Source organism: Impatiens glandulifera, chromosome 5, assembly GCF_907164915.1.
Source record: "Impatiens glandulifera chromosome 5, dImpGla2.1, whole genome shotgun sequence".
Taxonomy (NCBI): Eukaryota; Viridiplantae; Streptophyta; class Magnoliopsida; order Ericales; family Balsaminaceae; genus Impatiens; species Impatiens glandulifera.
Window position 1 is genome coordinate 11,867,023 of NC_061866.1, and position 13,511 is coordinate 11,880,533.

Sequence of the window (13,511 nt, forward strand, 5' to 3'; positions counted from 1 at the left end):
AATATTTTAATTTTTTTAAAATTAAATTTGACTTAAAATTTTATTTAAACTAAAATATAATTATTAACTTTTTATAACATAATTATTAAAATTTATAACATTATATTTTTTTATTAACACCTATCTTTTAATTAATTATTATTTAAATTTAATTAAATAAAAAATAATATAAATTAAAAATAAATTAAATTTAAAAATAAAAATTTAACTTATAAACTTTTTATTAATTAGTAACCACCCTCTCAGCCAATTCCCCTTCTTTATAAAATTATACCTCAGCCCAATTCTTTTCTTTTTTCCTCCCAATAAATCTTAATCTCACCTCATTCTAATTTCTTTTTTTCCCTCTATGTAAAGCATTACCACTCTTTCACGCCCTTTCACGCCCTGTTCTTTCTGCTACCAAAATTCTAGGTTTATTTACATACCTATCTCTGAATGCATACTTATCTTGCATTGATTAATTCAAGGTAAGTGATTCTTCTTTCCGGTTTATTTACATGCCTATCTTTGAATGCATACTTATCTTGCATTGATTGTGTCTATCTTCTTTACATTTCTAAACAATTGATTGTGTAGCTTCGCAGGTCCTTATACCTAGAGGAATGTAACTTGGCTAGAATTTTGATTATAGTTAATCGGTGCTTCGTCATTGTGCGATTCCAGCTCTCACCATCTTTTTGGAAATGATATGAATTTCCTACTGAATTTGCCTCCATACATTGAGAATAGACTATAGTTTCAGATTGTTCCTTTTAGTTGGTATACCGGTTTAGAATTCTTACCTGCTGTGTGCGGATTAATGAATCTTGAGAAACTTGGTCTGATTCATTACATATTATTAGCCTTCGTTGAAGTGCATGGTGTTTCTTGTGCATTGATTGACTAACCTGTTGTGGAGATCATAATCCACATTTTCTTGAGTTGTTCGTTTGAGAGGCATCTTAATCGGATGGTTGGCCACAAGAATAACGTTGTTGATTTGGAGGGTTTCCAACTTGGACCCATAAGCACCTACAGATCTGGGAAGGAAATGAGGAAATGTGTGCAGTGAAATCCCTTATCAATATCACTAAACTGGATCATGAAAGCAAAGATCCATCTATAACCATTAAAGGTATTTCGAAATTAAAATCTAAACCCCCCACATGTATGTCTTCTAATCCTAAATCTTTTAGGACTGTGTCTATGCTATATGGTTATGGGACTGAGAACATGGATTCTATGAATGTGGATTACCCTTGTTAATATAGGAAAAGATAGTCTGGAATTTGCAAGTTGTAGTTCTGTCTTCCAGTTTACTTTTTCTTCATCTCTTTCAGATAAGCATTCAACGATACAAACTCATTCGTATACTTCAGCTTCACTTTCATAGTTTGATAGGATCGGCTTTATCAATAGAGACGGGGGTCTGGCGATTGATGAAGGCTTATTAAAACGATTTGAAAGAAATCTTGTTAGGGATTTGATTCACTTTCTATTCTACGTAAACCCTTGTAAACACTTCAAACAGAATTAAGTGCAAAAATGTTTACTTAGGTTTGAAGCTTATGATCAAGAATGAGAAGATGACAAAAATGAACAACACATCAGTTTGTTTATGGATGTTCGAAGAAAACTCTCCTACGTCACCCTTTCTTCCAACCACCGGAAGGATTCACTATAATATGCTTTGAATCAAATACAGTTTGCACGAATAGCTCACTGTTGAACAGAACAGACTCTTTTCAACCTACAATATAATGAATATCACTCAGCTAAAACGATGCTTTGATTCTAACTCTTTCTTGATTAACACACAGTACAATCAGGAAAGAAGCTAACAGTTTGACAGAATGAACAGATCGATTAATTTCACTCTCTGTAATTATAGTAAGTAAGGCAAGTCTAGACCGTTCATCCGTTGTCCTTAAGAAACTTTAAATATGAACAGGTACCAACGGTCGAATCTTCATACTGATACGTGGCACTCTTACATTGGAACGCCTCCATAGTACACAACAAACTCTAAATACAAGGATTGTGGTCGTACACAACAAGTAGTGCGCCGAATATTCTCCAGAGATTTATCTGCAAAATAAGTAGTGGGAAGGATATTCGTTTACGTGTCATTGGTTGATTGGTTGCGTCTGGATGTCGTACTGATCTTCACTAGAAAGTGGAGTAGGAGTAGCGTACAACTATAGCACGTGGGTAGGCGGGTGCTAGCTTCAAGCAACTTCTTAAAGAAGGCATTAGAGGTATTTCAATTAGACGATCTCGTCTAATGAAATCAAACGTCCCCGTCTAATAACAGAATCCATTATACCACCTGGTCTAATGGGATTAGACTTACGTCTAATTATAATCACTTCAGACTAATCTGAAGGAGTTAGACTGCACGTCTAACTTTCACCGGTTAGACTGCACGTCTAACTTTTTCTTTCCATTAGACTGCACGTCTAACTCCACGAGTTAGACTGCACGTCTAATTACGGTTCTACTTCAGACTAGTCTGAAGGAGTTAGACTGTACGTCTAACTTTCATAATTCATTAGACTGCACGTCTAATCACTGTTCTATTAGACTTCACGTCTAATCACTGTTTTATTAGACTGCACGTCTAATTACGAGTCTATTAGACTGCACGTCTAATTTCACTAGTTAGACTACACGTCTAACTCTCACAAGTTAGACTGTACGTCTAACATCGCTTAGTTAGACTACACGTCTAACTTCGCTAGTTAGATTGCACGTCTAACACTCACAAGTTAGACTGCACGTCTAACTCCATGCATCTAATACCAAATCGGTCTAATGAACCTCATTAAAACCAAGTCTTATAAAATCTGATTTCGATACACCTGCATAAAAAACAATTAGACGCATAGATTTTCCATTCATCATTTCATCATCAAAATCCCAATTGTCAATCTATTTCAACACTTAGTCAAAATAATTTGACCCAACAATTTCCCCCTTTTTGATGATGAGATTGAAACTTTGTATAGATAACAAATTAAACATTCATCATATAAATGTAGGGTAAAACTTGTTCATCCATCACACATAACCATTTTCAAAAACCAATATTCAGAAACATAGTCAAAGAAACATAGTTTAAAACTTAACAAAGTAGGAGAAAGGAGATTATTGTTCTTCCCTTTTCACTCGAGGATCGATAGGAAAACGAGTTCCTTCATAGCTCATCCCTTCACCCGTCATCTCTTGACCGGTTAATAGATTGCAAAAGGAAGGAAGAGCGCGACCACCACGACCGCTTCCACTAGATCTCCCACCACGATCACCGCCACTGGTATGACCTCCTTGATCACTACCAGATTGCCCACTACGACCACCATTAATGCTTCGGCCTCCGCGATCACCACCGCTTCGAACTTCACCTCTTTTAGTTGGCCTTGGATTTTCATCGTTCATTGGCGCTCGCTTAGATCTGGTGCCGATTGATACACCGTCACCTCTTCTACTGGGCTCACCTTGAGTGATACGAGTTTGTTCTTTTTCAGCATCAGCTTTCGCATTCTCTTTCTCTTGAAATTTCCTTGCAATGGAGTCGGCATACTCTAGTCTTTCAACATCTGTTCTTCTCATGCTTCCTTGAATTTCAACTAGCTAATTCTTTAATAATTCCATTGATTCCATGATCTCACGATGGTTATCAAGATTGATTTGTCTTTCAAGACTCATCATTTCCGATTGACGACTGTAGAGCTGTTTTTCAAATTTGGAGAAACTTGAATTTAAGACATGAGTCTCATACATATTCTTCTTCAGTGTCTTATCCAGCTCATTAAGGATTTTGACATATTCCACAAATTCTTTTGTCTTCTTTCTGGGTCTTCAAAATCTTTACCATATTTGATCCCAGAGTTACCACATTCTTTTGAAGAGAATTAAGCAGAGATGTCATCGACTTTAGGAGCTTGGTACCATCAATAGAAGATCCTTCATTGGATGAATTATCTTGTGAATCTGCTGCCATGCTCTGAATAGGGTTAACTTCGGTGTGAATCTGCAGGGATTTCTCTGGTTCATCCTTCTTAGACTCATTTCCAGTTTTATTCCGCTCTTCTTCTACTCTCTGAAATCTTTCATACAGATTACCCTTACTGTGAAGAGGATGAAGAATATTCTCATAGAGATTACCAGCATGAATCCCAGGAAATGGTAGAGGCTTGACAGTTCTAGCATTTTGATCTTGTTCCCCCTCAGATGAGGAACTCTCTTCTTCGACATCTTTGTCATTTGAAGGTTCCCCCTCAGATCTGATAATCCATGGCTTACTAACTTCAGCCTCCTATTCTTGAGCTTCCTCTCAGTTTCCTGAGTTTGTTCTTCATCTTCTCTTGCCATAAAACAAGCCACTTCTTCGGCATCACTATCACTGGATGAGAAGTAAGAGTCATGGATGCTTCGTTTGTTTTTTCCATCTCCTGCCATGAGAGCCTTCAGCTCCTTGTCATCATCCTTCTTATCTTCACGCTTAGGTTTCCTACACTCCGATTGGTAATGCCCTGCAATACCACAATTATAACATTTAACATTAGCCTTTGATTTCTTATTATCATTGGAATTTGAAGAGCTTGAGTTAAGGTTGCTCTTCTTCATGAAGTCGCCAAACTTCTTCACGAAGATAGACATGGTGTCGCTGCTCAGTTGTTGTGCCGCCATTTTCACATCAAAAGTTATAGGTGGCTCTTCAGTAGTCACCAGAGCTTTGGCAATGATAATGGATGTGGATTGATCTTCTTCCATCCTACAGTTCAACTCGAACTCATAGGCCTTGAGATCAGCAAACAGGTCGAAGAGAGAGATCTTGTTGAGATCTTTGGATTCCCTCATAGTCATCGTCTTTATGTCTCATTCCCTTAGAAGAGCACGCATGACCTTGATAGCAAGCTCCCTGTTGCTATAGGTCTTGCCTAGGATGGATAAGGAGGAGACGATCTTGCTGAATCTGGTGTCGAACTCATTCATTCTTTCACCAGAGAGCATCTTGAAACTTTCAAACAGTTGAGTGGCAACCATGATCTTGTTTTCTTTGGTTTCCTCTTTGCCCTCACACAATTGGGTGAGTCTGTCCCAGACCTCTTTAGCAGTATCGCACTCGATAATGTAGTTAAACATGCTGTCATCGAGAGATCTGTTTAGGACATCAAGAGACATGTTGTTGAGGTTGTTCTGCCTCTTTTCTTCACTGGTCCAGTCAGCTTTCTCCTTATCGATCTTGATAGGACCCTCTATGATGACACTCCACACATCATCATGAAGAGAAGAGAGATGAGCACGAACTCTTTTCTTCCATACGATGTAGTTTTCTCGAGAGAAAGTTGGAATGGCGGTTGCACTGGAATCTTTGGTTATGGTCGACATTCTTCAGGAAAGAGCTTGAGAATAGAAACAGAGCTCTGATACCAATTGATAGGATCGACTTTATCAATAGAGACGGGGGGTTTGGAGATTGATGAAGGCTTATGAAAAACGGTTTGAAAGAAATCTTGTTAGGGATTTGATTCACTTTTTATTCTACGCAAACCCTTGTAAACACTTAAAACAGAATCAAATGCGGAAATGTTTACTTAGGTTCGAAGCTTATAATCAAAAATGAGAAGATGACAAAAATGAACAACACAACAGTTTGTTTATGGATGTTCGGAGGAAACTCTCCTACGTCACCCCTTCTTCCAACCACCGGAAGGATTCACTGTAATATGCTTTGAATCAAATACAGTTTGCACGAATAACTCATTGTTGAACAGAACAGACTCTGTTCAACTTACAATATAATGAATATCATTCAGCTAAAACGATGCTTTAATTCTAACTCTCTCTTGATTAACACACAGTACAATCAGGAAAGCAGCTAACAGTTTGACAGAATGAACATATCGATTAATTTCACTCTCAGTAATTCTAGTAAGTAAGGAAAGGCTAGACCGTTCTTCTGTTGTCCTTAAGAATCTTTAAATATGAACAGGTACCAACGGTCAAATCTTCATATTGATACGTGGCACTCTTCCATTGGAACGCCTCCATAGTACTCAACAGACTCTGAATACAAGGATCGTGGCCGCACACAACAGTTAGTGCGCTGAATGTTCTCCAGAGATTTACCTACAAAACAAGTAATGGGAAGGATATTCGCTTAAGTGTCATTGGTTGATTGGTTGTGTTTGGCTATCATACTGATCTTCACTAGAAAGTGGAGCAGGAGTAGCGTACATCTATAGCACGTGGGTAAACGGGTGCTAGTTTCAAGCAACTTCTTAAGCAAGGCATTAGACGTATTTCAATTAGACGACCTCGTCTAATGAAATCAAACATCCCCGTCTAATAACAGAATCCATTAGACCAACTGGTCTAATGGGATTAGACTTACGTTTAATTACAATCACTTCAGACTAATCTGAAGGAGTTAGACTGCACGTCTAACTTTCACAAGTTAGACTGCACATCTAACTTTCACCAGTTAGACTGCACGTCTAACTTTTTCTTTCTATTAGACTGCACGTCTAACTCCACGAGTTAGACTGCACGTCTAATTATGGTTCTACTTCAGACTAGTCTAAAGGAGTTGGACTGCACGTCTAACTTTCATAATTCATTAGACTACACGTCTAACTCCACGAGTTAGACTACACGTCTAATCAAGATTCTATTAGACTACACGTCTATTTACGAGTCTATTAGACTGCACGTCTAATTTCACTAGTTAGACTGCACGTCTAACTCTCACAAGTTAGACTGCACGTCTAACATCGCTTAGTTAGACTACACGTCTAACTTTGCGAGTTAGATTGCACGTCTAACACTCACATGTTAGACTGCACGTCTAACTCTATGCATTTAATACCAACTCGGTATAATGAACCTCATTAGAACCAAGTCTTATGAAATCTGATTTCGATACACCTGCATCAAAAACAATTAGACGCATAGATTTTCCATTCATCATTTCATCATCAAAATTCCAATTGTCAAACTATTTCAACACTTAGTCAAAATAATTTAACCCAATATAGTTCTAGTAAAAATATACAAGGTATGTGATTCTTCTTCCCGACTTATTTACATGCCTATCTCTGAATGCATACTTATCTTGCAATTATTATGTCTATCTTCTTTACATTGCTGAACAATTGATTGTGTAGCTTCGCGGGTCCTTATACCTAGAGGAATAAAACTTCGCTAGAATTTTGATTATAGTTAATCGGTGCTTGAAAATCTGATTGGATTCTAATTTCACCCGATATAAATAATATTATCTTCTTCACTTTCTTTCTCGCCTTCTATTGTACATCGTTTGGAGGCGATGTTTTTAGTCATTGCATGCACTATTTACAAACCCTAAAGTGGTGTTATGTATTTGTTGACATTGAACATGAGTTAAGTTATGTTCATGTTTAAATAGAATGTGGATTTTTAATAATTTTGGTTAAATACAATGCGGATTTTTATTAATTTTGGTGAACTTTCATGTCCTAGAATGGAAGTTTAGGTATACTATTATGTTATTGATGTCAAACATCTATAAATTTGGAACCGCTCCATACCATTAACCTGAACCTCCTTTCCTTTTGCATCTATTTTTTTGACTTGAATTATTAAACTCTGTTTGGCAACTTCACTTATAATCGGTAATTCGTCTTTTCTCACACGCAATTGCCAAGTTGGACGGCCTAAGTTGTAGTCCTCAAACGCAATCGCCTCCTCACGGACTCGAATCAATCGCTCAGGTGGTTTCCATCCTTAGTTTTCATGACAATCAATTATTTTAACAAATGATATAGTTATCTTCCCAATTACAGATGCCAACTGTTTTATATAGAGAGATAGATAAATAGATAGATATATTAGTCTTTTTTAACAATGCGACAATTCGTCGTCTAAGATTTTGACTCGTTTTGTTATTGAGACCGAATTTGCATAATCTGATAACAATGCTGTGACAAATCCATTTGCAAAGTGCTAGGGACCAAAATAATATACTTCATCGATTTACTCAGCAGGTCAGTTATTGAATTTGAATATTGACTATATATATGTGAAATCTTCACTGTCAGATTTGATTATTCTTTCATAGAGGAATTCACAGTAGAAACAAGAAGGCAAAGGAGTACATAGCCAAATGTTGGAATTCTTTGAAGGAAGTTGATGGAGTAAGGGATTATTGGGACTATAATGACGTAAAGTTGATTCCTTTCCTATGGGTAAACTCAATGTCTTGATAGAAACTTTCATTCACCATTTTTATCATCACTTTCATGTACATGATAGGGTATTAAACTTATTTCATTAAATTGATTTTTTCTTTAACTATGTGGATTTCTCTATCGTCCTTGTGATTCTTGTAGAGGCATGGTTATACTGTGTAGAGGACGGTATCATTATTTTGCGCTGATAATGAGCATGGTTATTGATGTTTGTTATCTATTTGTTCACAAATTTAGTATCAATGCATGCAATGATTTTATATGGTTTTAGACATTATGTATGAGTTGAGGTCTCTTATTTGGCCAAGTGAGTAATTTGGTTGAATTTGAACTCATGCTCTATTTTTTTCAATTTCCCCCATCTCTAGCTCTTGATTTAACTACAATGGTCCTATTTGTAAAAACTTTTGTCTTGAATATGAACGCTAGAGAAACTTCCAATGAAATCCTGAATTTCGGTCAAACTAAATTTAGATACATCCCGTTTCCAAATGAAATTAATAACTAGGTATGAATTGAATTTGGATTAGGTAGTTGTCATCATTAAAGTAGATTATTTCCCATCAATTTGCATGAAGAAGGTTTTTTCTTTACATTCAATTTGATTCTTGAATTGTGATATTACAGATGACAAAGGAGAATTTTGAGTTAGCCCTGGAGGTTTGACAATTCAAATACACAAGCTAGATACTTTTTTTTTTTTATCAAAGTTACATTTTAAATATCATACACCTGGGGCATGTATAGTTGTGTAAGTGATAACAAGCTTTAAACCTTGTACCTTTTTCCTTTGTTTGTTTCGTCGTCTTACTTCTTCCTTGATGTTTTTTATATTTTAAGTGATAACAATTGCATTCCCCTTTTTAGCTGATTATTAACTCCTCTCCTAGTAAATTGTTTTTGTTGACATGGTTATATCAAATAACTGAGTAGTTTGTCTACTTTAAACAGAGGGGCTGCTTTATTGGTTGAAGCTGCAGCATAGGTGATCCAGATGCACAATATGAACTAGGTTGTAAGCTTAGAGTTGATGAAATTTTTTTATTCCTTCTTATTTTTAATTGTTCTAAAGATCCGAAATATATCCTAATGAAAGATCTCTCTTTGTGTTGGAACAGAATAAATATGTTTAGTCGGATCATCAAGCATTCTATTTGGAGAAGGCTGTTGATAAGGTACATTTTTTTTGTTGCACGTTTTTTTTTGTACATAATAGTGTCTTCTGAAGAAAAGAATTTCTTTGTAACGTTACTAAATCTAATTTTGTGCTTGAATAAATTAGACCAATAATTAATATTGAGTTTCATTTTGCTAGCTTCATCCAGGCTCTCTTTACCTTCTATGAGTTGTGTTTTTATTACCAATTATAAGTGAAGCTGCCAAACTAAATAATGAGAAAAGTGAAAAGCTTAGTGAAATATGATTTTGACATACAAAATTTTTCATAGAAAGTTTTATGTAGAATCAATATGACAAGGAATATCTTATATGTTTATTATTTTCAATAATATTTACAATAATATGTTATATGTTTATTATTTTATTTGTTATTTATACTAAGACTAATGTATGACAGTTATATACTTTTATGTTTGAACTATAATACTATAAAAAGAAAATTAATCCTTCTGTATTTGGTTTTTTCTTTTGACAGTATTGATGATTGGCTGTAGTATTGTTATTGGAACTTATTCTAAAGTTTTATTTTTGGATTTAATTCATTCCAGGTTTGTCTTATCTATCTTTGTTTGATTGTTGATTGAATGTTTTTATATAATATATATGATATCTTCTAGAGATAATTGTTTATAGAAATATTTGTTAGTGGTAGATATGTGCACTAAACATCTTTATTAATCATGATTATCAAAGAAATTCTTAGTGGTAGATATGTGTACTAAACATCTTTATTAATCATTATTATCAAAGAAATTCGACAATTATTATTGTCCATCTTTATATAATTAATAATATTATACATTAGTGACTTAAGTAGATTCACTAAGGTATTCTATTTTAAATAGTTTATACCTTATGTCTCATGATTTTTATTGGTTATTTCAAGTCTTTATTTTGCATATGAATTGTCTCATAGAATTTGAAAACATCTTTAAACTAGATAATTGTATTTTCAAGGCTATTATTTTGCCAATTCTACATTGGAAATACTCTTTTTTTTTGTCTGGATTTATATAGATAAATTATTGACAACACTTTTTCGGATTAAAATTATAAAAAGTTGGGTTATTTGGTGAACAGACTTAACATTTATTAGTATTTTGGTTGATAAACTAATTGATGAGAGAATAGGTAAAAGTTTTTGGATAATTTGAAGATTATTCAAATAACTCAAATCGATTAGTCATTGTTAAACTGAAAAACTTATTTATGTTTCTGTCTTAATCTAGATACAAAACTAGATATAAAATGTATTTTTAAATTGGGTTATATAGAATTCTAGATCATGCATATCACTCATTTAGGGCATGTGAAACATAATCTAATGTAGATTCATATTTAGTTGAAATGGTGTTTTCAAATTGGTATATTGACCTTCAAGAATTCTCAAAGTTTATTCTTGAAATTTTGCAATGAACAATCTTAATATCTAGATTCCAATAATTGAAGACCAGTTCATTTATCTTTTAGCGGTTTAATTTTGAAGAATGAATGATTCAGGTTTTATATGCTTGTCTTCATCCTTGAGCTGTCAATTGCAATTGCATGAAGAAGCAACCAGGTTTTGCTTTTCAAATTTTGTGTCGATTTAATTCACATTAATATACCATTTTTCTTTCTTATCTTAAAAATAATCTCTCTCATATAATTACAGTTGTGGTTCAAGAAGAAACTGATGTCCAAGAAGAAGATTAAGTGGATGAAAATCATTCATTTCCAGTTCTCTATTGTAGCTTTGTTTAAAAACTATTTTTTTGTTTGAAATATTTTGATGTTGTGAGAATTTATGTTAATTTTGTTATTAGGAAAAATGTCACTAATGAGTATATAATTATTTTTAAATGTCCTTTCCAATGAATATTTAATTTCAAAAATGAAGATACGAATAAAATTGTTAAAATAAATAAAAAATAAAATAAAAATTGTTTTTAAAAATTATATAGATGTTTGGCGACGCTAAATTTATGTTAATGACACTTAAATAAGTGTCGTTATAACATGCCCCCACCCTGCTTATGGCAACGCAAAAATAAGTGTCGGTGATATTTTTGGTGACGCTTTTAAAAGTTGACAGAAGTCTTTTTAAGGGTCGGCGTAGGTCTGTTTTGTTGTAGTGATATATATAAACTCTAATTATGTGATAGTTTAAATAAGTCAATTTTATTAGTACATATGTTTAAATGATTTTTTATTAGTATATAGGTTTAAGTGAGCTAGGTGTATAAGTACATACGTTTAAGTAAGTTTTTTTTATTTATAATCTATACTTTGAAATAAACTGTAATACAAGTAAATACAGTTAAATAAGATTTATTTCTATTATTTACTGAAATATCATGAATAAACTAATTTTTTAAATTTTTAACTAAACATTAACTAACTATGTGATGACAAAGTGTGGACTTAATTAACTAAGAAATAACAGCACGTCACGTCTATGACTTTATTTTTAATTAGAGAGACTAAGTATTTTATTTTTAACTAATAAAATAACTTTCTAAACAAAAAAACTTCCTAAATTTAAGCAGTTTCCTCCTAAATAACAACAATCTTTTCAAATTTTCAAAATCTTCTATCTTCAAATTTTCAAAATCTTCCATCTTCAGTGAGTAACACGTTGAACAAACTCAAAATTCTTCATTAAATAAATCACAAAAAAAAAAGTTATACATGTTTACAACATGCTTTACAACATTTCTAGACAATTTAATTGTGAAGACATTAACACAATACAATATTGTGCCTTCCCTTTGAGGATAATTTACAAATTTTAGTATCTTTTAATCCAAATGGTTTGGCACACAATGCGCAACTGCAATAAATTCAACTTCGATAGTAAACAATGTGACTATAGGCTGTTTTTTCAAGGCTCGTGTCATTATTCCTCTTATTAGCAAAAACCGTATCCAAAAGTGCATTTGCACCGAAGCATAGTCACTTTTAGTGTAGCCATCTAGTTTATCATGAAGAAAAGTACTTTCTATATGTCCATATAAATTTCTAGTATTTCTGCGCAACCATTTCTATAACATTTCTTGTTGTGTCCCATTTTGCTAATGGAGCAAAAACTTCATTGTAATCACTGTTGAGTTATGGAGCTTACACTTATAATAAACTCTACAAATGTTAATTAGAGTTTATTGGATTTGTATTTGGTTTTGGGCTTGGGCCTGACCAAGAGTTATTTAGGTTTATTACATGAATGTTTACCCTATAAATATGTGATTATTAAGGGTTTACATAGATAAGACAGAATTCTAGAGAGATAAAGTGTGATACAAAAAACTCTATATTCCTTCTTCTTCTTCATAGTGAAATCTGGTGGTGCCTGAAGTGGATGTAGCTCAATTTGAGTGAACCACTATAAATCTGTGTCTTCTTGTGTTATACTTTCTTACATTTTTACAGATTGTTTCAAGCTGGTCGGATTTGGGAGATACAAATCCTAACAACTGGTATCGGAGCAACTAGGCTAGATCTGAGCATTGTAAATAATGGCAAGTGAGAACAGTATAGGACATGGGATTTGAAGATTCGATGGGACAGATTATGCCTTCTAGAGAATGCAGATTGAAGATTATCTCTATGGAAAGAAGCTTCATGTTCCTTTGAGTGAGAAACCAGAGAAGATGGTTGAAGCTGAATGGAAACTCCTTGATATACAGGTTTTGGGAGTTGTTCGATTGACACTAGCCAAGACGGTTGCTCACAATGTAGCAAAGGAGAAGACCACCATGGGTCTGATGAAAGCTCTTTCTGATATGTATGAGAAACCATCTGCTAACAATAAGGTACACTTAATAAAAAGACTCTTTTACTTAAGAATGGTTAATGGTACTTCTGTCACTACTAATTTGAATGAATTTAATACAATTGTGAATCAATTGCTATCTGTTGAGATTGATTTTGGGGATGAAGTTAGTGCCCTGATTTTGTTAGCATCTCTACCAAATAATTTGGAACCTATGAGGGCAGCAATTTGTAATTCAGTTGGAAATGCTAAACTGAAATTTGTTGAAGTTAGAGATCGTATTCTTGCCGAAGAGGTTCGTAAAATTGATTCTGGTGAAACATTCAACCGTTCTGCTCTGAATGTGGAAAAAAATGGTAGAGGTAATG

The 13,511-nt window shown here is 33.8% G+C and overlaps 1 long non-coding RNA gene across 1 annotated transcript; it reads left to right on the top strand.

Moving 5' to 3' along the window:
- The first annotated feature begins 7,883 nt into the window (after positions 1-7,883).
- On the top strand, positions 7,884-9,442 carry LOC124937662. The gene is made up of 3 exons (XR_007099387.1): positions 7,884-8,210; positions 9,165-9,225; positions 9,332-9,442. It is a non-coding gene; the product is annotated as an uncharacterized LOC124937662 (long non-coding RNA).
- Positions 9,443-13,511: the final 4,069 nt, after the last annotated feature.